Below are 24,657 nucleotides of genomic sequence, written 5' to 3'. Positions count from 1 at the left end.
CTGACTGCGTGTATTGGTTCCTGACTTCCCTGAACAGTTGCATATCACGGGGGCTATTCGATGCTATTGCAGTCCGCCACAGGATGTTTTTGTGCTGGTCGAGGGCAGTCAGGTCTGGAGTGAACCAAGGGCTGTATCTGTTCTTGGTTCTGCATTTTTTGAACGGAGCATGCTTATCTAAAATGGTGAGGAAGTTACTTTTAAAGAATGACCAGGCATCCTCAACTGACGGGATGAGGTCAATGTCCTTCCAGGATACCCGGGCCAGGTCGATTAGAAAGGCCTGCTCACAGAAGTGTTTTAGGGAGCGTTTGACAGTGATGAGGGGTGGTCGTTTGACTGCGGCTCCGTGGCGGATACAGGCAATGAAGCAGTGATCGCTGAGATCCTGGTTGAAGACAGCGGAGGTGTATTTGGAGGGCCAGTTGGTCAGGATGACGTCTATGAGGGTGCCCTTGTTTACAGAGTTAGGGTTGTACCTGGTGGGTTCCTTGATGATTTGAGTGAGATTGAGGGCATCTAGCTTACATTGTAGGACTGCCGGGTGTTAAGCATATCCCAGTTTAGGTCACCTAACAGAACAAACTCTGAAGCTAGATGGGGGGCGATCAATTCACAAATGGTGTCCAGGGCACAGCTGGGAGCTGAGGGTGGCCGGTAGCAGGCGGCAACAGTGAGAGACTTATTTCTGGAGAGGGTAATTTTCAAAATTAGTAGTTCGAACTGTTTGGGTATGGACCTGGAAAGTAAGCCTGCAAAGTAATGTCAATCTCTGCAGTAGACTGCAACTCCGCCCCCTTTGGTAGTTCTATCTTGACGGAAGATGTTATAGTTGGGTATGGAAATCTCTGAATTTTTGGTGGCCTTCCTGAGCCAGGATTCAGACACGGCAAGGACATCAGGGTTAGCAGAGTGTGCTAAAGCAGTGAGTAAAACAAACTTAGGGAGGAGGCTTCTGATGTTGACATGCATAAAACCAAGGCTTTTTCGATCACAGAAGTCAACAAATGAGGGTACCTGGGGACATGCAGGGCCTGGGTTTACGTCCACATCACCCGCGGAACAGAGAAGGAGTAGTATGAGGGTGCGGCTAAAGGCTATCAAAACTGGTCGCCTAGAGCGTTGGGGGCAGAGGATAAGAGGAGCAGGTTTCTGGGCATGGTAGAATATATTCAGGGCATAATGCGCAGACAGGGGTATGGTGGGGTGCGGGTACAGCGGAGGTAAGCCCAGGCACTGGGTGATGATGAGACAGGTTGTATCTCTGGACATGCTGGTTGTAATGGGTGAGGTCACCGCATGTGTGGGAGGTGGGACAAAGGAGGTAACAGGGGTATGCAGAGTGGGTCTAGGGGCTCCATTGTGAACTAAAACAATTATAACTAACCTGAACAACAGTATACAAGGCATATTGACATCTGAGAGAGACATACAGCGAGGCATACAGTAATCACAGGTGTTGAATTTGGAAAGCTAGCTAAAAACAGTAGGCGAGGCTAATCCGCTAGCACAAGAAACAGCAGGTAAAATGGCGTTGACTAGGCAACGGGGCCGACAGGTAAGACAAACAAGCAGAAAGGAGTACCGTGATTAATGGACAGTCCAGCGTGCGTCAGCTATGTAGCCAAGAGATCAGTGTCCAGGGGGCAGCGGTGGATGGGCAGGGGGGCTGGGCTGGCGAGTGTTATCCAGGTTTTTTTTTTTTAAACTAACAATGACTAACTAGCTTGTAGCTAGTTAGCTGGTTAGCGTCTGGAGGTTCTTGAGTGTGTCATAAAAATAAAAATAAGAGTAAAAGTAATAGCGATTCCGTATCACATTGGGTGAGGCAGGTTTCCGGAAGGTATAAACAAATTAAAAATCAAAAAGAGATAGAAAGTAAATGGGGTCAGAGAGTGATTGGGACGCGGTGGTTCAGACGGTTAGCAGGCCTGTGCTAACAAGCTAACAGTTCGTAGGCCCGAGCTAGACAAGGTAGCAGTTAGCGGACCGGAGCTTGACAAGCTAGCCGTTAGCAGGCCGAATTAGCAAGCAGGGAGATAGCGAGGGCTAGAGAGTTAACCTTTGGGGGACGTCGCGATGGGGTGAGTCTGTTTATTCCTCTTCATGCGGTGAGCTGGAGATACAGCAATTCAGAAAGCTCGCGGGCCTTGGCCAGCAGATGGATCTTTGGCGATGTCGCAGCGGAAAAGCCTGTTGAAACCCCCTCGGACGATTATGTCGGCGGACCAGTCGTGATGGATCGGCGGGGCTCCGTGTCGGCAGTAGAGGGTCAGTAGAGGGTCCAGGCCAATTGGCAAATTAGGTATTTTTGGACCTCTTCGGCTAGTCAGGAGATGGGCTTAGCTCGAGGCTAGCTCCAGGCTAACTGGTGCTTGCTCTGGGACAGAGACGTTAGCCAGGAGTAGCCACTCGGATTGCAGCTAGCTATTTACGATGATCCGGTATAAAGGTTCAGAGCTTGCGGTAGGAATCCGGAGATGTGGTAGAGAAAAAGCAGTCTGATATGCTTTGGGTAGATGTCGCGCTGGTGTCCTAGTTAGCGTTGAAGACCGCTAGCAGTGGCTAGCTAGTAGCTAGTTAGCGGCTAGCTTCTGAGCTACCTTAAAATGTGATAGGCTGGCTAATTTGAAAAATCTAAAATAAAAAAACACTTTTTTAGTCACTACATGATTCCATGTGTGTTATTTCATAATTTTGAATTTTTATACAATGTAGAAAATAGTTTTTAAAAATTTAAAAATAAACCACCTGAAATGAGTAGGGTTCTGTCCTAACTTTTGACTGGTGCTGTATGTTTCACAAGTTTGGATAGTACAGTCCAGTGAGTTGGGCACAGTCGAGTACAGTACAGTCAGGGACTATAATACTTCTCCGAATTCCATCCACTGTGGCAGGTAGATCAAATCTAACAGCCACTCAGATTTTTTTTACCAGACAATTTGTTGTTGTCATAACAGACGAGCATGCATATGAATGTTTCCTAAACAAGAAATGTATTACTAGTAAGAAGTCATGTGGGATATTACACAACTTAATTTGATATTCCGGAGTCTCTTATTAAACAAAATATCACAGATGAGATATAAAATGTTCAGGTCCCCTTTAAGGTTACCTTGGTAACAGGCCACTCTGAGTCTGTGTGCCTGTGAGAATTAAACCAGTAGAGGACTGATGTATCTTTGCTAACATTGAAAAGCAACCTAGCTTGAGAACAACACAATGTAAACAGCCAAGAAACACAAAGACAAAGTCATACTTCAGTAGACTTTCAAGTAAATTAGACCAACTTTTATGCCTGTGCCAATGCTTCTAAAAACAAATATTTCAGTACTTCATTAACAGTACGCACAGGCCCTCCGAACAGGGAGTGTTGTTGCTCTGGTGGGATTGCTATAATTTTAGGATTAGGATTTCTTTGCGCATAACCAGATATGAAACAAAATCAGAAATACTTTAAAAACAGCTACTGACGCATTTATTTTTCTATAAATCATAACTCGCACATGTGCCTATACTTGACAATAGACTATTTTGATTAAATGCTCTCACTATAGAGCCACCTGCCAACTTGGCTGGTGAATTAGACATGCTTACCCACCAATGCCAAAATATACCCACATTTGGCAGGTAGTGGGTGGTAATTTTAGGCCCTGAGTACAGTACTGAGTACAGTACAGCAATGTAGTGAGTAGAGCACAGTATAGTACAATACAGTAGAACACAGTAGTACAATACAGCACAGTGAGTAGAGCACATTTTACAATGTGTGTGTGAAATCCTGATTGGTTGAAGCTGCATTCCAGACTGTCTATTTTACAAGTTAACACTGGCTAAATCTATGACGTTAAAATGCCTATTTACTCTGTTCGATCTGACTGCGCTATCCACTGTCTCATCAGCCCACGCAGGAAATTTATAAACTTGATATCCACTATAAAAATCATCTAGACATCATCTCACATTTCTTTTAGACTAACATTTAGCTTTCAAAGGCAGAGATTTGTATAAACATTACTGTCTGTCTCTCCGACATTTGCAACATAGTTTCAATATTCAAATTTGATCTACAACTGTCACACAGTAATGAACGAGTCTGGAGTCAGGATGAGACAGAGACAGAGCAGGCGGGCAGCTTTTCTCAGCCAGTTGAAATATATACAAAGAAATATCAACAGAAAACAGGTAAAACTAAATGAAGTGCCGCTACTTTGTAGTCTTGTGCCAATATATCTTCCAGACACCGGCTTCACTGGCATTATCACTTAAGTAGAGAACAGTTCAATACAATAGTACAATACAAAAGCACAACAAGTATACAGTGGGGCAAAAAAGTATTTAGTCTGGTGTCCTTTGACTGCTCTTTGGTCTTGGCCATAGTGGAGTTTGGAGTGTGAGGTTGTGGACAGGTGTCTTTTATACTGATAACAAGTTCAAACAGGTGCCATTAATACAGGTAACGAGTAGAGGACAGAGAAAGCCTCTTAAAGAAGTTACAGGTCTGTGAGAGCCAGAAATCTTGCTTGTTTGTAGGTGACCAAATACTTATTTTCCACCATAATTTGCAATTCTCATTTTGTCTGTCATAGTTGAAGTGTACCTATGATGAAAATTACAGGCCTTATCTTTTTAAGTGGGAGAACTTGCATTTGGTGGCTGACGAATTACTTTTTTGCCCCACTGTATTATACTGTACTCTACTGAAGTATTCTCTACTTTACTGTACTGAACTCTACCCTACTCTGCTGTGCTGTATTGTACTGCACTGTCCAGTTTCAACTGTTCTGCCTTACTATTATTCGACCATGCTGGTCATTTATGAACATTTGAACATCTTGGCCATGTTCTGTTATAATCTCCACGTGGCACAGCCAGAAGAGGACTGGCCACCCCACATAGCCTGGTTCCTCTCTAGGTTTCTTCCTAGGTTTTGGCCTTTCTAGGGAGTTTTTCCTAGCCACCGTGCTTCTACACCTGCATTGCTTGCTGTTTGGGGTTTTAGGCTGGGTTTCTGTACAGCACTTTGAGATATCAGCTGATGTACGAAGGGCTATATAAATCAATTTGATTTGATTTGATTTGCTGCGCTGTGATTTCCAAACTTGTGAAACACGAGAATAACATGCTATCCATAATTATGCATTTCTATGTAGGACAAATCAGGGACCAATGAGGTAATTATGTTACAGTAAATCCATTACTGGGTGTAACTCCACTTCACTTACTGTAATTCAATAACCAAAATAAATATTTTCAAAATCAAGGTGCCATATTTATATATATATTTTAAAAAAAATGTAAACACCTTTATTTAACTAGGCAAGTCAGTTAAGAACAAATTGTTATTTTCAATGATGGCCTAGGAACAGTGGGTTAACTGCCTTGTTCAGGGGCCGAATGACAGATTTTTACCATGTCAGCTCGGGGATTCAATCTTGCAACCTTTCCGTTACTAGTCCAACACTCTAACCACTAGGCTACCTGCCACCCCAAAGGTAGCCTACTGGTTAGGTGGTCATAGCTGACACCCCATTCTTTCTGCAGACATCTTTGAATCTTAATTCGGAGCAGATACAGAGTTTTTGTAAAACGTGGTCGCATAAAAATCTGAGGTAGATTTTACCGTCATTTCGTTACCAAAGTTTGCATCTGCACAGTTCTTCCACTAAATTAGTTTGTTTTCTTTCTCTTTTTTTCCTGTGGAAATTGTTAAAAGTAGTCATTGTGAATAGAGTTGTATGGTTTGTTAAACTTTAAAATCAAATGGTTTTTGTTTGGCATACATTTTAAAGTGGAAAAAACTGAGTCAAAGTGTAATTCGGTTTCTGTGGAAATGCCCTAATTTCACGCGGCTCTATGTTTATCATGATTATTTTGATTAATTCCGTGGGCATTTGTTTTGCAAACTCTACCATCACTAAAAGTGTAACTACATCCAACATATCCCATATTTTCCCCAGATGTCAAAAGTAGTGTACTGATATGATTTAAGCAAAAAAAAGAGTGATTGAGTGTGAAAACTGGAGAAGGCCCCTGGAGAAAGCAAAATTGAAGGAAAAACTAAACAGAATCAGGCAAAAAAATAAAACAGATTTTATAGGGCCCTGGCATATAGGCCTAATCTAAGAACATAACTCTAATGACAGAAACTGTTACGATGTCAAACATGAGACAAAACGAGATAAGCCTATGCGAGACAGATTTATAGACTATGCAACAACAACAAAGGCATAACCTGGTTTACAATGCAACAATTCATGACATTTCACCAAAGGCTGTCAAAAACAATTCAAGTCTCATCAGCAATCAAAAACAAGGTTACTGGCAGGCAGCCCTGCCTAAATTTTACAACCTGTTGACGCTCAGCCCGGTCTGATGCAGGCAGCTTTTGGCTACCATTGATTGAGCAGCCATCGGGTTTCTGACTAGATCCTTGACAGTGTAATTCAGAGAATCAGACAGTGATCTGATCTCCATCACCTGGCTGATGCTGGCTGAGTGAGAGTGATGCTTTCCCTGTTTGTTGTCTTTGACGGAGAGGGGATGTAGAAACAGAAGGGAGAGTAATAATAAAGGTCAATAGAATGATGTGATATCACTCAGCCACTCCTGGATAATCTTTGGTTACATTCTATTCTGGCCTACTGATGGAATCGAGCTGAGAGACATTGGGCTGTTAAAACAATGGCTGTGTGAGCTGTGAGTTGAGCTCATTGTTCTCAATACAGTACTACACAATATAGTGTTCTGGGAGTGGGACAAAAGGCCTAGCTACATAGTTCAACTTCTACCATACATACGGGTCTAGACCAGGGGTCTCCAACAGGTAGATTGCGAGCTACTGCCCAACTATGAGTAACTCGCCAATCAATTCTGAAAGTCCATGCACTTATTCATGTTCCCTCGCGAACTGTCATAAACTTTATCTACTATCTAGCGTAAGTGTACCTATTAAACACAACAAAAATCTACGTTTAGACATTTCTAACATATACTGTCCTAATTTCTGTAAGAAAAAGTTGAGACAAAATAAAAGATGTAAAGTTTTATGAAATATTTGTTCAGGAGATTAACTAGTTGCTCCTACCCTCTACTTTTTTGAACATTTTGTTAAAAATCGCGCAACATTTCAGCGCCCTGCTACTCATGCCAGGAATATAGTACGTTCATATGGTTAGAATGTGTGTATAGGAAACCCTCGGACGTTTTTAAAACTGGTTAAATCACGACTGTGGCTATTACATAACGTGCGTTACATCGGAAAGCGCAGGAAAACCTGATCACAGAAAATGGAAATAAATATCCTTGCGCCACTTCCAGCAATTGTTAACAGTGAGCCGAATTAGATAAGACCGAGCATTCAACTCCCACAGCATCCCCATGCAGTCGAGTATCTTGTGAATTTAAACCTCTTTGATTCGTTGAACCGAAAGAGGGGCACGACGTACCTCCGGTCTCCGCCCAGATCATTCCGGAAGAGCTCTCTCCTGAAATTTTTTCCAAGACGACAGCTAATGATATGTACATCGCCTACGTTTGATTTTATCGCTTATTAACGTTTACTAATACCTAAAGTAGCATTACAAACGTATTTGAAGTGTTTTGTGAAAGTTTATCGTCTACTTTTTGAATTTTAAAAATGACGTTACGTTGTGAAATCGCTGTTTTTTTCGTTTATCACACAGTCTACATATAACGATATCTTGGCTTTATATGGCCCGATTTAATCGAAATAAAGACCCAATAGTGTTTATGGGACATCTAGGAGTGCCAACAAAGAAGATGGTGAAAGGTAATGACTGTTTTCTATTTTACAACAGGTTTGTCCGAAATGCTAATTATTTTGTTTACGTCCCCTGCTGTGCTTTTCTGTTGTAGTGTATTGGTGCATGCTATCAGTTCATGCTGTCGCCGAAAAGCATTTTAAAAATCTGACTTGTTGCCTGGATTCAACGAGTGTAGCTTTAATTTGATACCCTGCATGTGTATTTTAATGAACTTTTGAGTTTTAACTAATACTATTAGCAAAGCGATTGCATTTCCAGAGCTCTAGTTGGGACGCAAGCGTCCCAGGTAGAGGTAAGAGGTTAAACAGAATTTCTGGACTGGGCTTAACCTCTTGAACCTATGGGGGCGCTGTGTCATTATTGGATAAAAAGACGTGCCCGTTTTAAGCGCAATATTTTGTCACGAAAAGATGCTCGACTATGCATGGAATTGACAGACTCCAAAACTGCTAAGATATTATCTGTGCGTGCCCCAGAACTAATGCAACAGGCGAAACCAAGATGAAGTTTCATACAGGAAATGCCCCAGATTCTGAAGGCGCTGTGTTCCAATGTCTCCTTATATGGCTGTGAATGCGCCAGGAATGAGCCCGCGCTTTCTGTCTATTCCCCGAGGTGTCTGCAGCATTGTGACGTGTTTGTAGGCATATCATTGGAAGATTGACCATAAGAGACTACATTTACCTGGTGTCCCGCCCGGTGTCCTGTGTGCGTAATCTGTAAGTCCATGCGCGTTCCATTTCTTCAGAAGAGAAAGTAAAAATTCATTGTGGCAGTTATCGTCGATAGATATGTGAAAAACACCTTGAGGATTGATTCTAAACATCGGTTTGCCATGTTTGTCGATATTATGGAGTTAATTTGGAAAAAAGTTCGCGTTTTAATGATTTATTAATTTTTTCCCCTTACCCAAACGTCGTGATGAACAAAACGGAGCGATTAGTCGACACAAATAATGTTTTTTGTAAAAACGGAACATTTGCTATCTAACAGAGTCTCCTCATTGAAAACATCTGAAGTTCTTCAAAGGTAAATGATTTTATTTGAATGCTTTTCTGGTTTTTGGTGTAAATGTTGCCTGCTGAATGCTAACGCTAAATGCTACACTAAATGCTACGTTAGCTATCAATACTGTTACACAAATGCTTGTTTTGCAATGGTTGAGAAGCATATTTTGAAAATCTGAGATGACAGTGTTGTTAACAAAAGGCTAAGCTTGAGAGCAAATAGATTAATTTCATTTAATTTGCGATTTTCATGAATAGTTAACGTTGCGTTATGGTAATGAGCTTGAGGCTGTAGTCACGATACCGGATCCGGGATGGCTCGACGCAAGAAGTTAATGGATACCGAACAAACCCTGTAAACCCCATGGGTGGTCCAAATAAGACCCACCTCTTAAATCATCCATTTTAATTCATTTCCTAAATGTTCAAAACTTAACTGCCCATTCTTATTCATAATGTGATTATGAATAAAGTTATCAAAAGTCAAAATAAACCGATCATTACTACTCATCATGAACCCTAGCACTAATAACAGGGTGTCCAATCATATCCACAGAGATAAATGTGGACTTAGACTTTTGTTCTCGCCAAAACGGTACACAACTGATTCAACTAATCATAGACTTCAAACAAGATAAGATTGGTTTAATATTTATAAATGAAAGGTTTGGGGTATAAATATACACTATAAACTACAATATTAGCAAAGTTAGTATTTGTTTATTGCCATTTACATTCACAGGTAGTGTTTGTGCTACTGTACCCTTTAAGCCCACCTGAGAAATGTTCCAATTTACTCAAATGTAATACATGTATAACAAAACAAGGTTAATTTAAAAGTTAAATAAGACGAGATGCATTTAAAAATCTAACTTGTGAATTTCTGAAATCTATTATCTTGTTGCTACTGTGCGACTCTGGCGTGCAGGCACGACTACTAGCATGGAAAAAAAATGTCCATGAAATGCCATCCTATTTGTGCATATATCAGTACATTAATATTTTCATTTTACATAAAGTATGATCAATTATTGGTAAAGGTACAAATAATATAAGAAGTGTTTATCTGCAGGTCACCTAAATACCCCCCAAAAAATGCAGCTTTGAAATTGGCTACTAGGGAGAACTTTAAAATAATTGTCAATAACTTAATAAAACAAAAAGATTGGTTTAGAATAAAAGCTGTTATTGATATAACCACCAGATGAATAGGTTGAAACATTAACAGCAGAAAATGTCTTTTTACATTTATTTTTATCCAAAGATGGAAGTGGGCGTAATGGGTAATGCCACATTGACCCCCGGTTAGCCACAACTGGCTTAAAAAGGCAAACGTAACATTATCTGCCCATTCATTTCCATCAAAATTGCCTTGGTACACACGTTTGTCTATCACTCTGTATGTAGCCAGTTAGCGATGCTTATGATAACCGTCAGAAATACTTTCCCCAAAAACCTTCTCAATTAAATGTTAACTGCAAAGTTTGCTTACCTGACATAGTGCCTTCAGAAAGTATTCATGGCCCTTGACATATTCCACATTTTGTTGTGTTACAGCCTGAATTCAAAATGTATTATATTGGGGGGGTTCTCACCCACCTACACACAATACCCCATAATGACAAAGTGAAAACATTTTTTTTTTAATGAAATACATAAATATCTCATTCATACCCCTGAGTCAATACATGTTAGAATCACATTTGGCAGCAATTACAGCTGTGAGTCTTTCTGGCTAAGTCTAAGAGCTTTGCACTCGATTGTACAATATTTGCACATTATTCTTTTTAAAATTCCTCTAACTCTGAAGTTGGTTGTTGATCATTGCTAGACCGCCATTTTCATGGCTTGCCATATATTTTTACGCCGATTTAGGTCAAAACTGTAACTAAGCCACTCAGAAGCATTCAATGTTGTCTTGGTAAGCAACTCCAGTGCATATATTTTGTCTTGCATTTTTTAGGTTATTATTTGGCACAAAGTTCATTTCTTTGCCACAATTTTTGCAGTTTTACTTTATTGCAAACAGGATGCATGTTTGGAAATATTTTTATCATGTACAGGCTTCCTTTCATTATCTTATTTAGGTTAGTGCCGTGAATTCGGAAAGTATTCATATCTCTCGACTTCCTCAAATATTTGTTACATTACAGCCTTATTCTAAAATGTATGGAATAATAATGACAAAGCAAAAACAGTTTTTTAGAAATCCTTGAAAATGTATTAAAAATAAAAACAGAAATACTTTATTTACATAAGTATTCAGACCCTTTGCTATGAGACTCGAAATTTAGCTCAGGTGCATCCTGTTTCCATTGATCATCCTTGAGATGTTTCTACAACTGTATGCGAGTCCACCTGTGGTAAATTCCACAGAGGTCCCACAGAGGACACTGCATGTCAGAGCAAAACCAAGCAATGAGGTCGAATTGTATGTAGAGCTCCGAGACAGGACTGTGTCGAGGCACAGATCTGGGGAAGGGTATCAAAAAATGTCTGCAGTATTGAAGGTCCCCAAGAATACAGTGGCCATCATTCTTAAATGGAAGGAGTTTATAACCACCAAGTCTCTTCCTAGAGCTGGCAGCTCGGCCAAACTGAGCAATCGAGGGAGAAAGGTCTTATAGCATAGTATAGTTTAATGATCATGTTAAAAAAGCATGTTTGTTAATGTGTACTTGTAATAATCATATCTACTATCATATGTAGCCTATAACAATGTTGGAAAATATGTATTTCCTTTAGTTTTGTATTCAGTTAGCACAGTATGTACTCATTCACATGATCCCATTTTAGAAGTGTTATTCTCTACACTGACACTTCAACGATGTCTGATGGAATTACCAAGTTTTCACCTTACGTGTTTGAAAAAATGCAATTCATAGTCGCAATATCTGCCCAAAAATAATAAATCGCAATTAGATATTTTGTCCAAATCGTGCAGCCTTAGCAGTCGGGGCCGCAATGTTCTGTGTAATACCGACTGGGACTATACCATGGAAATTGCATCACAATTACCATGCAGCCATTGAGAGTGTAACGATAAGTTAACAAATCATAATTGCCAGGTTGAGAGGTTACAAGCCCATTCTATTCATTATATTTGTATGGGCAGCTACCCATTAACATGACATGGGAGATATGTCTAGAGTAAGCAAACATCTACAATAAGCAAACAGAAACGACAGTCCATCATTACTTTAAGACATGGTGGTCAATCAACATAGAATATTTCAAGGACTTTTAAAGTTTCTTCAAGTGCAGTCGCAAAAACCATCTAGCGGGATGATGAAACTCGCTCTCATGACAACCTCCACAGCAAAAGAAGACCCAGAGTTACCTCTGCTGCAGAGATGTTAATTAGAGTTACCAGCCTCAGAAATTGCAGCCCAAATAAATGCTTCACAGAGTTCAAGTAACAGACAAACCAACATCAACTGTTCAGAGGAGACTGCGTAAATCAGGCCTTCAGGGCTGAATTGCTACAAAGAAACCACTCCTAAAAGGTCACCAATAGCCTACTAGCGGCCCAATCCATAGCCCTACACAGTGTAGGCTACACTACACATTTAACACGTGGTTAGTGGGCTAATCAATTCAATGACAATAAGATCAATTTGATCTGCTTACAGTGGTAAGATTACCATGGTCTACACTACACATTTAACACGTGGTTAGTGGGCTAATCAATTCAATGACAATAAGATCAATTTGATCTGCTTACAGTGGTAAGATTACCATGGTCTACACTACACATTTAACACGTGGTTAGTGGGCTAATCAATTCAATGACAATAAGATCAATTTGATCTGCTTACAGTGGTAAGATTACCATGGTCTATGTTAATCGGCCTATTAAAAGATATTCTTCGTACCGTATTTCTCCAATGCCAAACCAGTTTGTCTTGTTTGCAACAAAACTGGTCACTGTTTGCAAATAATTCAATCAGAGATGTCATTATGAATCTAAGCATGGTACTTTCAGAAGTTGATCCAATCAGTTTAGATGCTGTTAGAAAATGAATTATAGGCCTATATGCCAGCCTACTCCAGTGACATGTAATAGCCGATATATATTTGTTTTTTTTATGGCACGCGAGACACCTGTCTGATTTGCGCCCATCTCAGTGAACTAATCCATTGCAGATGCCACTGGGATGGCACAGTCCAAGAAGGGGAGTGTGGCTAAAATGCAAGTCTCTCTCCAGAATGAGCTCTCCCGTCAATTTGTACACATTCATTGTTTCATAACGTGTGCGAATTGTTTAAGTTTGATTGTACATTTACCATTCATTCCTAGAATGTCTAATCTACAATGTATGTTTGGTTGAGGTCATTTTTGTTAATGCATTCAATATATTATTATTTCAGTCTTTATGCTACATGTGTGAGAAACAAGTTTTGGTTTATTTCATTCCATTTATCAGTTTTGTCAATGTAGTAATTGTCTTTTGGTTTGCGCCCTCCTGTCAATGTTGAGTAAGGACATGCACCTGATTAGGCATAGAAGTAGGCCTAAAGGCTACTTGGGCTGTATGCAAATGTGACCTGATTCAGGAAACTAGGCGAATGTCGCAACTTCACAGGAAAGCCGTTTGAACGTTAAAAAAAAATTTTTGATCAAAATGCAGTTTTTGGCAGAAATGCCTTCTCGAACATGTGAACCTTCCATGTGCCTTAATAACGTGTATGCCATCTGTAAATATGAATAAAATTGTTACATTATGAGCCTTGTTGGTTAAGCCATAGAAAAAGTGAGCAACCTTCCCCACTAGCCATGATTGTCTGAGATAATGAGTGGGTTGGACATGCTGAGAGGGGAGTTCAGATTGGTCTGCCATATTGAAGGCTGCTGTCCATTTGAGCTTGTCAGTCTGTACTGGTAATCCTGTCAAACGCGGCTTTTAAAAAAATGCATTGTGTGGTGGAGCTGCATAAGTGTTGCTCTCCACTTTCTGGAGGATCAAGTTTTGAAAATCAGTGGAATTAGAGTATGATAGCTAACGAGATGGATAAAACAACTGCCTCCGGATTACATCTTCAAACTAAGGAAAAACGTGGTATGGCATTCCTGACAGGGAGACGCGTGTCCATCATGCATGATGGTGTAAACAGATAAGATGGCTAGCTACATTTTCAGAAATAACATGTTTCAAATTTGACAGAAAGGGGGTTCATTTCAAGCTATAGTGTACTGTTAGCTAGCTAGCTAACGTTAGCTGGCTGGCTCCCTAGCGGATGCTATTATTTGTTTCCCAGAGCGGTTTGCTTTTCTAGTTAGAGCTTAATGTTAGGCATTGTTGGCACTTTGTTCATTGTTGTTTAATTAACCTCTTTGGGCTAGGGGGCAGTATTTTCACGTCCGGATGAAAAGCGTGCCCAAAATAAACTGCCTGTTACTCAGGCCCAGAAGCTAGGATATGCATATAATTGGTTGATTTGGATAGAAACCACGCTAAAGTTTCTAAAACTGTTAAAATAATGTCTGTGAGTATAACAGAACTGATATGGCAGGCAAAACCCAGAGGACAAACCATCCAACAACAAACAAAAAAAACATTTGGCATACCACTATTTTCAATGGCTGTCACTTTTATTGTAAGGCGAAAACCTACCAGATTGCAGTTCCTAGGGCTTCCCCTAAATGTCAACAGTCCTTAGAAAGAGTTTCAGGCTGGTTTTTGGAAAAATTAGCTAGAAGTTATAGTTTTTCTAAGTGGCTCATATTTTGGCTGTAGTGTTTCCATGCGCATGGAGGAAAGCGCATTCTTCGTTATTTATCTCCGGTAATGAACATAATATTCTCTGTCTTAAATTTTATTGTTTATTTACCTATTAGGGTACCTAAGGTTTGATTATAAATGTTGTTTGACTTGTTTGGATAAGTTTATTGCTAATGTTTGGGATTCATTTTGTATGCATTTTGAAGGAGGGAAACCTGTTGATATTTGACTGAAGCGCGCCAGCTAAAACTGAGTTTTTATAGATTTATAGATAAAGAAGGACATTATCAAACAAAAGGACAATTTGTGATGTAACTGGGACCTTTTGGGTTGCCAACAGAAGACGATCTTCAAAGGCATTTATTATATGGCTATTTCTGACTTTCGTGTCGCACCTGCCTGGTTTCTACGCGGGGCGCTGTCCTCAAATAATCGCATGGGGTGCTTTCGCCGTAAAGCCTTTTTGAAATCTGACACAGCTGCTGGATTAACAAGAAATTAAGCTTTATTTGATGTATTACACATGTATTTTTCTGAATGTAAAATATTTATATTTCTGTAGTTTGAATTTCACCGGATGTTGTCGAGGTGGGTCGCCTGCGCTAGAAAGGTTTACTACCTAACGTTAGCTGGCTGGCTTGTTAGCTAACCTTACGTGACGTGTCTACAACACCGTTGAATATGGCCGTTGTCGGTAAACATCTGCAAAAAAGCATAATGAAATGGTTGCCAGCAGAGCTGGTTAGGCTGTTTTCATGTTATCAGGAGGTAAATAAATAAAGTGTGCGCACCGAGAGCGAAATGAGATGGGTGGTGCCGAAGCTTAAAAAGGGTGTAAACGATGCTGAATGGGTTTAGACAAAGAGGAGCTCTTCACTAGATACCAAAACATTCAAAAGAGAGTTTTCAAGTTCATCAACTTTCAAAGAATAATTACTTTCCCATTGTTCCACAAATGCAGTGTATGATATACCATTTTGTAGCTCTGAGTGTACTTTTATCCACTGTAAAAATGTTGCTACATAAGACCGAATCCAGGTGGTGAGTCACAAATGTAGGCATATAAATGTGCCAAATTTGGGGGTCTGATAGTATTTCTGATTGGCTTAAAGCAACACCACTGATGAGCTGTGGAGCTTCTCAAAGCATTTTTTTATTCATCTCAGAACAGCAAGCAAACAAAGTCTGTTTTTACATCCATTGAGTTTAATGTATTTGAAAAATCTTCCCGACTCGCTCGCTCACTTTTGATAACCACTCAGCGTGAAAGGGATAAATGGGACGCTCTGAACCAGTGGAAACGTCAAAACAGGTCTACAGTGGTTCGTCATTTAAAAGTTGCCGCGTTCTGCAGCACAGCTTGCGTAGTGCCGCATAATTCTATGGCACGTTATTTAAGTGTCAGCCATTAAAGCTAGTTAGTGCTAGTTTGACCACCAGAGGGCATCTTTGAGAAGCATTTCTGCCATCGACTTCATAAATTAGAACGATATTTTGGAGGTTATTTCATTTTCCAAAAAAATGAAAGTGAGCAATTGTAATCTGAATAAAAGGCCAAAATAATATTTGTAAAGTCCAAAACATTTATTTCTGTTTTTAGAGGGAGAGGAACGCTGGGCCAATTGTGCGCTCCCCAATGGGACTCCCAATCACGGTTGGATGTGATACATAATAATAATACTTTTTGTCGTATTATTTGTTTTTTCTTTTCTGGTGGATTAAACTCAAATTGCAACCAATCACAGCCAGTTGTGATACAGCAAACCTAAGTAACTAAGAAATACACTTGAGGATAGAATCCTCCCCCTACCCTCCTTCTAGGCAAGTTTCCATGACAGAGAACGGTTGATTGTCAAGGGCAATGAATTAAATTACCTTGAGTTGTCTCACTAGAATTGTCTTACTCTTTCAAATGACTGATTGATCCACACAGCAGACATTATGGGCTAGGTTAGGAATGCTGTGTTTCACCTGTCGCGCTATATTTTTTTGTGGCGTCATTACATCATCCATCTACGTTATATAGGTATGCACGTCAGCTTTGACATTGGTTTTGCACATTGGCGTTAAACTAGACATCGGGCCAATACAGATGTTGGAATTTTTAGCTAATATTGGCCGATTCCTAGTTGAAAGAACACTTTCGTTCGACCAACATTTTTGGTCGAACGAGCAAGCAAAATGACACAATACAACCAGTACACTCTGGAGAGGAAACAACAATACAATGTAGCCAAACAACATTGCTTGCAAACTGCACAGATGTGAGATTTTTTTTCCTCGCTATATAACACTGGTCCTCTTAAATTTTGATTCCAGGTTGCATATCATAATATTTAAAGGAATATCAGATGGTCTTCTCTGTCCATACAAGTCACACCAAGCATAGGATTGAAATAGGAAAATAGTGTACCTATGAAAAAACTATGAAATAGCTCCTCAATACTACCCGATGTAACATTTAAATGTATTACATGGATGGTGACCACAGCCCTTCCGAAAACACATTTAAATTGTGTTTTAATTCTTTTTTTCCCACCCTGATCTATGTATTCCATTAAAAAAATTGGCTCCCAATGCAGATTTACTTCCAGGTTATTTTGTTGCATCTGGCAGTTCCTAGCCTGCGATTCTCCACAAGGCAGCTTCTTATCATTATTGCTAATTATCTGACCATTAATAGGTCATGGCTAGAAGCTTTTGTAATAATTTACTTTTCGTAGCAGGTTTAGGAGAACGTACGCAGCAGATAAGGATAATAAACATGGCAGGTTAGGGGAATTATGATAAGGTTAGGAAAAGGGTTAGGATTAGCTAAAATGCTAAAAACTTATTTTGTAAATTTGACAAATGCTGGATCCAATCTAGACATGACAACGTTCAGAATCATAACAACGCATACCTTCCGGCCACATCATTTTCGTGGCGTTGTCAGACAACCCGTCTGTGAATTATAACTGTTCTGAAATAACCCCATATTTCCATTGTGACATCAGACAAGACACAATAACTGAAACACAGGGCAGGCTGGCAAAAGTTTGGAAAAGCAAAAATATTGGCAAACACTAAACTGACGACAAACGTTATATTACCTAGATAACACATTAGCTATCATTATACAACACCTGACAACCTAGACAGCTAACTGTTGACAGCACATACCGTTATTAGTAACGTGCAAGATACACTATAAAACAGATTAATTGTTAGCGAGTTAGTTAAAGTACGATGAAAAGTGAAGTCGCATTACTTTCATCTTGTTTGCTTAAACTTTCCGTGGAATATGAACAAATTACCCCGTAAATTCGCTTAGTTTGTTAACCAACTAACGTTAGTTAAGTTTTACATGTGACAATAGTGACCTAGCTAACGTTAGCTGGCTAGCAAATTCGATAAGTTTGTTAACTAACGTTAGTTAACTTCCACATGTGGCAATGGTATGGACACTGGAACCTAGCTAACGTTAGCTAGCTAGCAAACTTCTGCATTCTTACCAGGAAGTGGGAGCCTCGCTACTGTTATTTTCGGGTGGCGATTGTGCTTACTTTTCCAATCCAAGGTCGTGCTGCAGTCGAGTTGCCGGGCCGCTCTTGCGTGGCACCTTTCCCTGTGCGCTAATACTTTTCAGAGACGACCTCTATCGTAAAAGTAGCTAGTTGACGAGGTATGTTCCAAAAGAGTCCGTCAGCCCCTTACCATTCCTGGCCTGTGGCAGTATTGTAAACAACCCAGGATTGATGGGGCGGGGTAAACGTCAGAGAATTGAGGGGAACTGTCAAATACCACTGGGGGAAACGAAAGTAGATATTTTTTATTTTCAGTGATCTTTAAGGGCAGATTTACAGGTATCAGAAGTAGTAGCCTATGGAGTACCGCAATATAAATCACAATGCCCATAAAACCTAGCGGTCAAATACGGAAATGGTTCCAATTGTTTTTTCCCCATTCATTTTTCCCATAGCGGATTTTAGAACGTCTTCAAATAACATCTGTGTTTCGAGTAGGCTTATCCTGAAGTGACGTTTAGATGTTTATCAATAAATGTGCCTGTATTTACGTAATTGAATAGCCCACTCCCTACACGGTATCTTATTCTGCCCCTATACAACTTTGAATGTGTTGTTTGTTGGCAACCTTGTTCTTTACAAAGTTTTTGGAACAGATTTCTGTTGGAATGTTCCACAAATTATACCCACCGTCTATATGTCTAGCTATTTAAATGCATGAGAAATTGGTTATAAAATTAGCTTTCCTTGGCTTTTATAAACCAACAGTCTAGCTTGCTAGTTAACTATCTAGCTAATGTTGCTGGTGAAGCTAGGTGTTTTTGATGTTTGTTTGTGCCTGTGGGTGTGGGGTGGGTACTTCAAGTATTATTTGACTTGTCACTACCCTAGCTAGCTGGATTATTTTGGTCTGGCTTTTTGAAAGGTTAAAGAGATAGGCTGATTAGCATCTTCTCTTGAGTCAACAGTGTACAAACTTTACTACAGGAAGTCATTGATCTGTTTTCTGTTACCCTCTGGACAGCAGATCATTGTTATAGCAAGTAGACAAGGTTATGTAACCTTATTTAGTCATACCTGCTATGGTTTTCAAGTGCCACTTTAGTAATGATGGTTTTGGGAAACAGCTCAGAGATTTAACGAGATGCTCATACGAAGGTTCCAACAATGAACTTAGCCTAGCTTTTGGGAAACTTGGCCTGTGTGGTACAGTCTTTCATATGTGTTGTAGTTTGTTGCATCTTATTGCTTAGTTTATCATTTGTGTCAACTTTGAATTCAATCTAAGCAACAGATTAAGGTCCTCTATTTTGCAATTGACCTTTAATAGACACAAGCCTGAAGATATTCAAGCAGCACTTTGAGAGCAAGCAGCCGAAATATTGAATGTTCCCAGAACTGGTTGATGTGCAGGCCAAAGTGACCACACACACTCAAATGGACCTACAGCTGGGGTAATATTCTGTCACCATTCACACATACATACAGTAGTAGACTCCTTAAAATGGCGCCGGAAGAACTGGCAGCAGTTTTACGGGCGCCCAACCAATTGTGCTACCACCACAGATAGATGCTGACACTAAGACTGCACTCAGTCAGCTGTATAAGGAAATAAGCAAACAGTAAACCACTCTTCCAGAGGTGGCGCTCCTAGTGGCTGGAGACTTTAATGCATGGGAAACTTAAATCAGTTCTACCAAATTTCCATCAACATGTTAAATGTGCAACCAGAGGGAAAAAAATTCTAGATCACCTGTACTCCACACACAGATACGCATACAAAGCTCTCCCCCGCCCTCCATTTGGTAAATCCGACCACAACTCTATCCTGATTCCTGCTTACAAGCACAAATTAAAGCAGGAAGCACCAGTGACTAGATCAATCAAAAAAGTGGTCAGATGAAGCGGATGCTAAACTACAGGACTGTTTTGCTATCACAGACTGGAACATGTTCCCGGATTCTTCCGATGGAATTGAGGAGATCACCACATCAGTCACTGGCTTTATCAATAAGTGCATCGAGGACGTCGTCCCCACAGTGACTGTACATACATACACCAGCCAGAAGCCATGGATTACAGGCAACATTCGCACTGAGCTAAAGGGTAGAGCTGCCACTTTCAAGGTGCGGGACTCTAACCCGGAAGCTTACAAGAAATCCTGCTATGCCCTGCGAGGAACCATCAAACAGGCAAAGCGTCAATACAGGGCTAAGATTGAATCATACTACGCCGGCTCTGACGCTCTTCTTATCTGGCAGGGCTTGCAAACTATCACATACTACAAAGGGAAGCACAGCCGCGAGCTGCCCAGTGACACGAGCCTACCAGACGAGCTAAATCACTTCTATGCTCGCTTCGAGGCAAGCAACACTGAGGCATGCATGAGAGCATCAACTGTTCCAGACGACTGTGTGATCACGCTCTCCGTACCCGACGTGAGTAAGACCTTTTAACAGGTCAACATACACAAGGCCAGATGGATTACCAGGACATGCCCAGTCAAAACTGTTCGCTGCTCTGGCCCCCCAATGGTGGAACAAACTCCCTCACGACGCCAGGACAGCGGAGTCAATCACCACCTTCCGGAGACACCTGAAACCCCACCTCTTTCAGGAATACCTAGGATAGGATAAAGTAATCCTTCTCACCCCCCCCCCTTAAAAGATTTAGATGCACTATTGTAAAGTGGCTGTTCCACTGGATGTCTTAAGGTGAACGCACCAATTTGTAAGTCGCTCTGGATAAGAGCGTCTGCTAAATGACTTAAATGTAAATGTAAATGTAAACATGTGCTCCGTGCATGTGCTGACCAACTGGCAGATGTCTTCACTGACATTTTCAACATGTCCCTGATTAAGTCTGTAATACCTACATGTTTCAAAGAGACCACCATAGTTCCTGTGCCCAAGAACACAAAGGCCACCTGCATAAATGACTACAGACCCGTAGCACTCACGTCTGTAGCCATGAAGTGCTTTGAAAGGTTGGTAATGGCTCACATCAACACCATCATCCCAGAAACCCTAGACCCACTCCAATTTGCATACTGCCCAAACAGATCCACATATGATGCAATCTCTATTGCACCCCACACTGCCCTTTCCCACCTGGACAAAAGGAACACTTACGTGAGAATGCTGTTCATTGACTACAGCTCAGCGTTCAACACCATAGTACCCTCAAAGCTCATCACTAAGCTAAGGATCCTGGGACTACACCTGGATCCTTAGCTCCCTCTGCAACTGGATCCTGGACTTCCTGAGGGGCCGCCCCCAGGTGGTGAGGGTAGGTAGCAACACATCTGCCACGCTGATCCTCAACACTGGAGCTCCCCAGGGGTGCGTGGTCAGTTCCCTCCTGTAGTCCCTGTTCACCCACGGCTGCATGGCCAAGCACGACTCCGAACCATCATTAAGTTTGCAGACGACACAACAGTGGTCTTGTCACCGACAACGACGCGACAGCCTATAGGGAGGAAGTCAGAGACCTAGCCGGGTGGTGCCAGAACAACAACCTATCCCTCAACGTAACCAAGACTAAGAAGATGATTGTGGACTACAGGAAAAGGAGGACAGAGCACTCCCCCATTCTCATTGACGGGGCTGTAGTGGAGCAGGTTGAGAGCTTCAAGTTCCTTGGTGTCCACATCAACAACAAACTAGAATGGTCCAAACACACCAAGACAGTCGTGAAGAGGGCACAATAAAGCCTATTCCCCCTCAGGAAACTAAAAAGATTTGGCATAGGTCCTGAGATCCTCAAAAGGTTCTACAGCTGCAACATCGAGAGCATGGTTGCATCACTGCCTGGTACGGCAACTGCTCGGCTTCTGACCGCAAGGCACTTCAGAGGGTAGTGCGTACGGCCCAGTACATCACATCAAAATTGTCAAAGACCCCAGCCACCCCAGTCATAGACTGTTCTCACTACTACCGCATGGCAAGTGGTACTGGAGTGCCAAGTCTAGGACAAAAAGGCTTCTCAACAGTTTTTACCCCCAAGCCACAAGACTCCTGAACAGGTAATCAAATGGCTACCCGGACTATTTGTATTGTGTGCTTCCCCCAACCCCTATTTTTACGCTGCTGCTACTCTGTTTATCATATATACATAGTCACTTTAACTATACATTCATGTACATACTACCTCAATTGGGCCGACCAACCAGTGGTCCCGCACAGTGGCTAACCGGGCTATCTGCATTGTGTCCCACCACCCGCCAACCCCTCTTTTACGCTACTGCTACTCTCTGTTCATTATATATGCATAGTCACTTTAACCATATCTACATGTACATACTACCTCAATCAGCCTGACTAACCGGTGTCTGTATGTAGCCTCACTACTTTTATAGCCTCACTAATGTATAAAGCCTGTCTTTTTACTGTTGTTTTATTTCTTTATCTACCTATTTTTCACCAAATACCTTTTTTGCACTATTGGTTAGAGCCTGTAAGTAAGCATTTCACTGTAAGGTCTACTACACCTGTTGTATTCAGCGCATGTGACAAATAAACTTTGGTTTGATTTGATTTAGTGTCAACAAAATGTTGTCCTCAATGCTTAAGTGGTATTGTGTAAGGCTCAGATTTGTAGAAATGCTGTGATCACTCATCGTCGTAAATGTTGTAATTCACAGACACACAGTGACTACGATTTGAATGCTGCAGCTGAGACGGAATGATGTTGAGGGACACACGCTAAGAACCAAAGTATGACTGGACATGGGAGGGCCTGATATTTGTGACCACAACCTAAAAGGGTTGCAGAAGCACACCATCACCCCATTTTATGTTTATTCTATGGCCAACTACCTCTCTAGCCCACCTGAAATCACAATATGCTGTTTTACATGTTATTTGTGCTGGTCTAATTCCTATTATGGAAAAGCAGAAGAATATGTGTGCTGACATATAGTAATAATAGTTCATATGGTGCTCTTCGATGTCACCAGGTTTGTGGCAATAATGAATAAATCATTTAATATTTACTTATTGTCAAATGTTTATGTTATGTATAAAAGGCATATGTATTCATTGTTTACTATTGATTTCTTTAAAACAACGCTATTGTTGGAGTTCATGTGTGTAACGCTCCGCGTGTCGTGGGTGTGGAGTCAGACGCAGGAAACAGAGAGTTCAATACTGTGCTATTTAATGCACTCACGAAACACTGGGTGCTCAAAAACAAATCCCGCACCAAGAAACAGGCTGTCTAATAAAACTCAATTACTAACTAACAGGTGCTAACAATAAACATACAAGGAGGGAGAGGAAAGAAAATCAGTGGCAGCTAATAGGCCGGCGACAACGACCGCCGAGCGCCAGCCGAACGGGAAGGGGAGCCACCCTGACTCGTGACAATGTGTTTGATGTGAATGAGTGACTATGTGCATTATTGTCAAAGAAATATGCTTATTCATTCAATATTATGGATACATTCTGTAATTAGTTCATCTGGCTGCACCTGCAACAGAACATGTAAACATTTTAGTTCTTAATTGCATTAATACAGCAGTGTATTCTGACATCATGAATTGAAATAGATTTCACCTCATATAGACAAGACCAAATGCATAAATAAACAACAAATATTAGTTAATTACATTATGGAACATGAATTGAAAATGTTAATATCTTGCGTTGCGATTAAGGTATCTAGTAGCTAGCTAGATGGCTTGCAGGGATGTTGTAATCTTGCATGATGTCTACTTTGATGCTAATTAGCATTTTGAATCTGAGTAAATAGAGCTGAATATATTGATATAAGTCACCTTGTCTGAGAGATTTACATGGTTAACAAATTGTCACACCAGGGAAGGCCTACATGAAACACAGACCTTGTTCTAAGTGGTTTAGAAATCCCCTGTGGGAAAAACTAAAGGTGAAAAAACTATTGGAACCATTTACGTGTTTGACCACTAGGTTTTATGGGTATTATGACGTGTCAACTTTGACACCCCTGTTCCATAGAGCCCCAAACATACCTGTTCTATAGAACCCTGTTCTATAGAGCCCCACAGTGGACACATCATAATCAACACCTTATGGATTTTTGGGGTGAGGAAAATGAACTCAATATATTTTAAAATGACTAAAACCAAATTGAAAGTATAATAGACCTACAGTGTCTTGACTGTGTCCAGGTCGCTAATAGTCACTAAAAATGACAGCTAGATAGTCAAAGAGCATCAAATTCCAAAAACGCTAGATAGGGGACTATTATTTGTTAATTTTGATGCAGAGGAAATATAACACATTTTCAGTGGACCCTCCGGAGCTACTTTTGTTCCAGGTAGCCTCAGATAATAATATTGACGTATACGCTGATTCGGTGAGTGAGTTTGTAAGGAAGTGTATAGGAGATGTTGTACCCACTGTGATTATTAAAATCTACCCTAACCAGAAACAGTGGATAGATGGTGGCATTCGTGCAAAACTGAAAGCGCGAACAATCGCATTTAACAACCATGGAAAGGTGACAGGGGTTATAACCGAATACAAACAGTGTAGTTAATTCCTCCGCAAGGCAATCAAAAAAGCGAAATGTCAGTATAGAGACAAAGTGGAGTCGCAATTCAGCGGCTCAGACACGAGACATATGTGGTAGGTTCTATAGACGATCACGGACT

General features: G+C 40.7%; 1 protein-coding gene across 2 annotated transcripts in view; it reads right to left on the bottom strand.

The window, feature by feature from the left end:
* The window catches only part of nek7 (NIMA-related kinase 7), a 141,989-nt gene extending 123,577 nt beyond the window's left edge, over nucleotides 1–18,412 (bottom strand). The window contains exon 1 of one of the 2 annotated variants that reach the window (XM_029686769.2): nucleotides 18,063–18,412. The gene's annotated coding sequence lies outside the window, so the exon portion shown is untranslated. Of the gene's footprint in view, nucleotides 1–18,011 lie in introns of both variants that reach the window. The other variant, XM_029686768.2, reaches the window with a different exon arrangement.
* Nucleotides 18,413–24,657: the final 6,245 nt, after the last annotated feature.

Source organism: Oncorhynchus nerka, linkage group LG17 (assembly GCF_034236695.1).
Source record: "Oncorhynchus nerka isolate Pitt River linkage group LG17, Oner_Uvic_2.0, whole genome shotgun sequence".
NCBI lineage: Eukaryota > Metazoa > Chordata > Actinopteri > Salmoniformes > Salmonidae > Oncorhynchus > Oncorhynchus nerka.
This window is presented reverse-complemented; position numbering and strand designations above follow the sequence as displayed.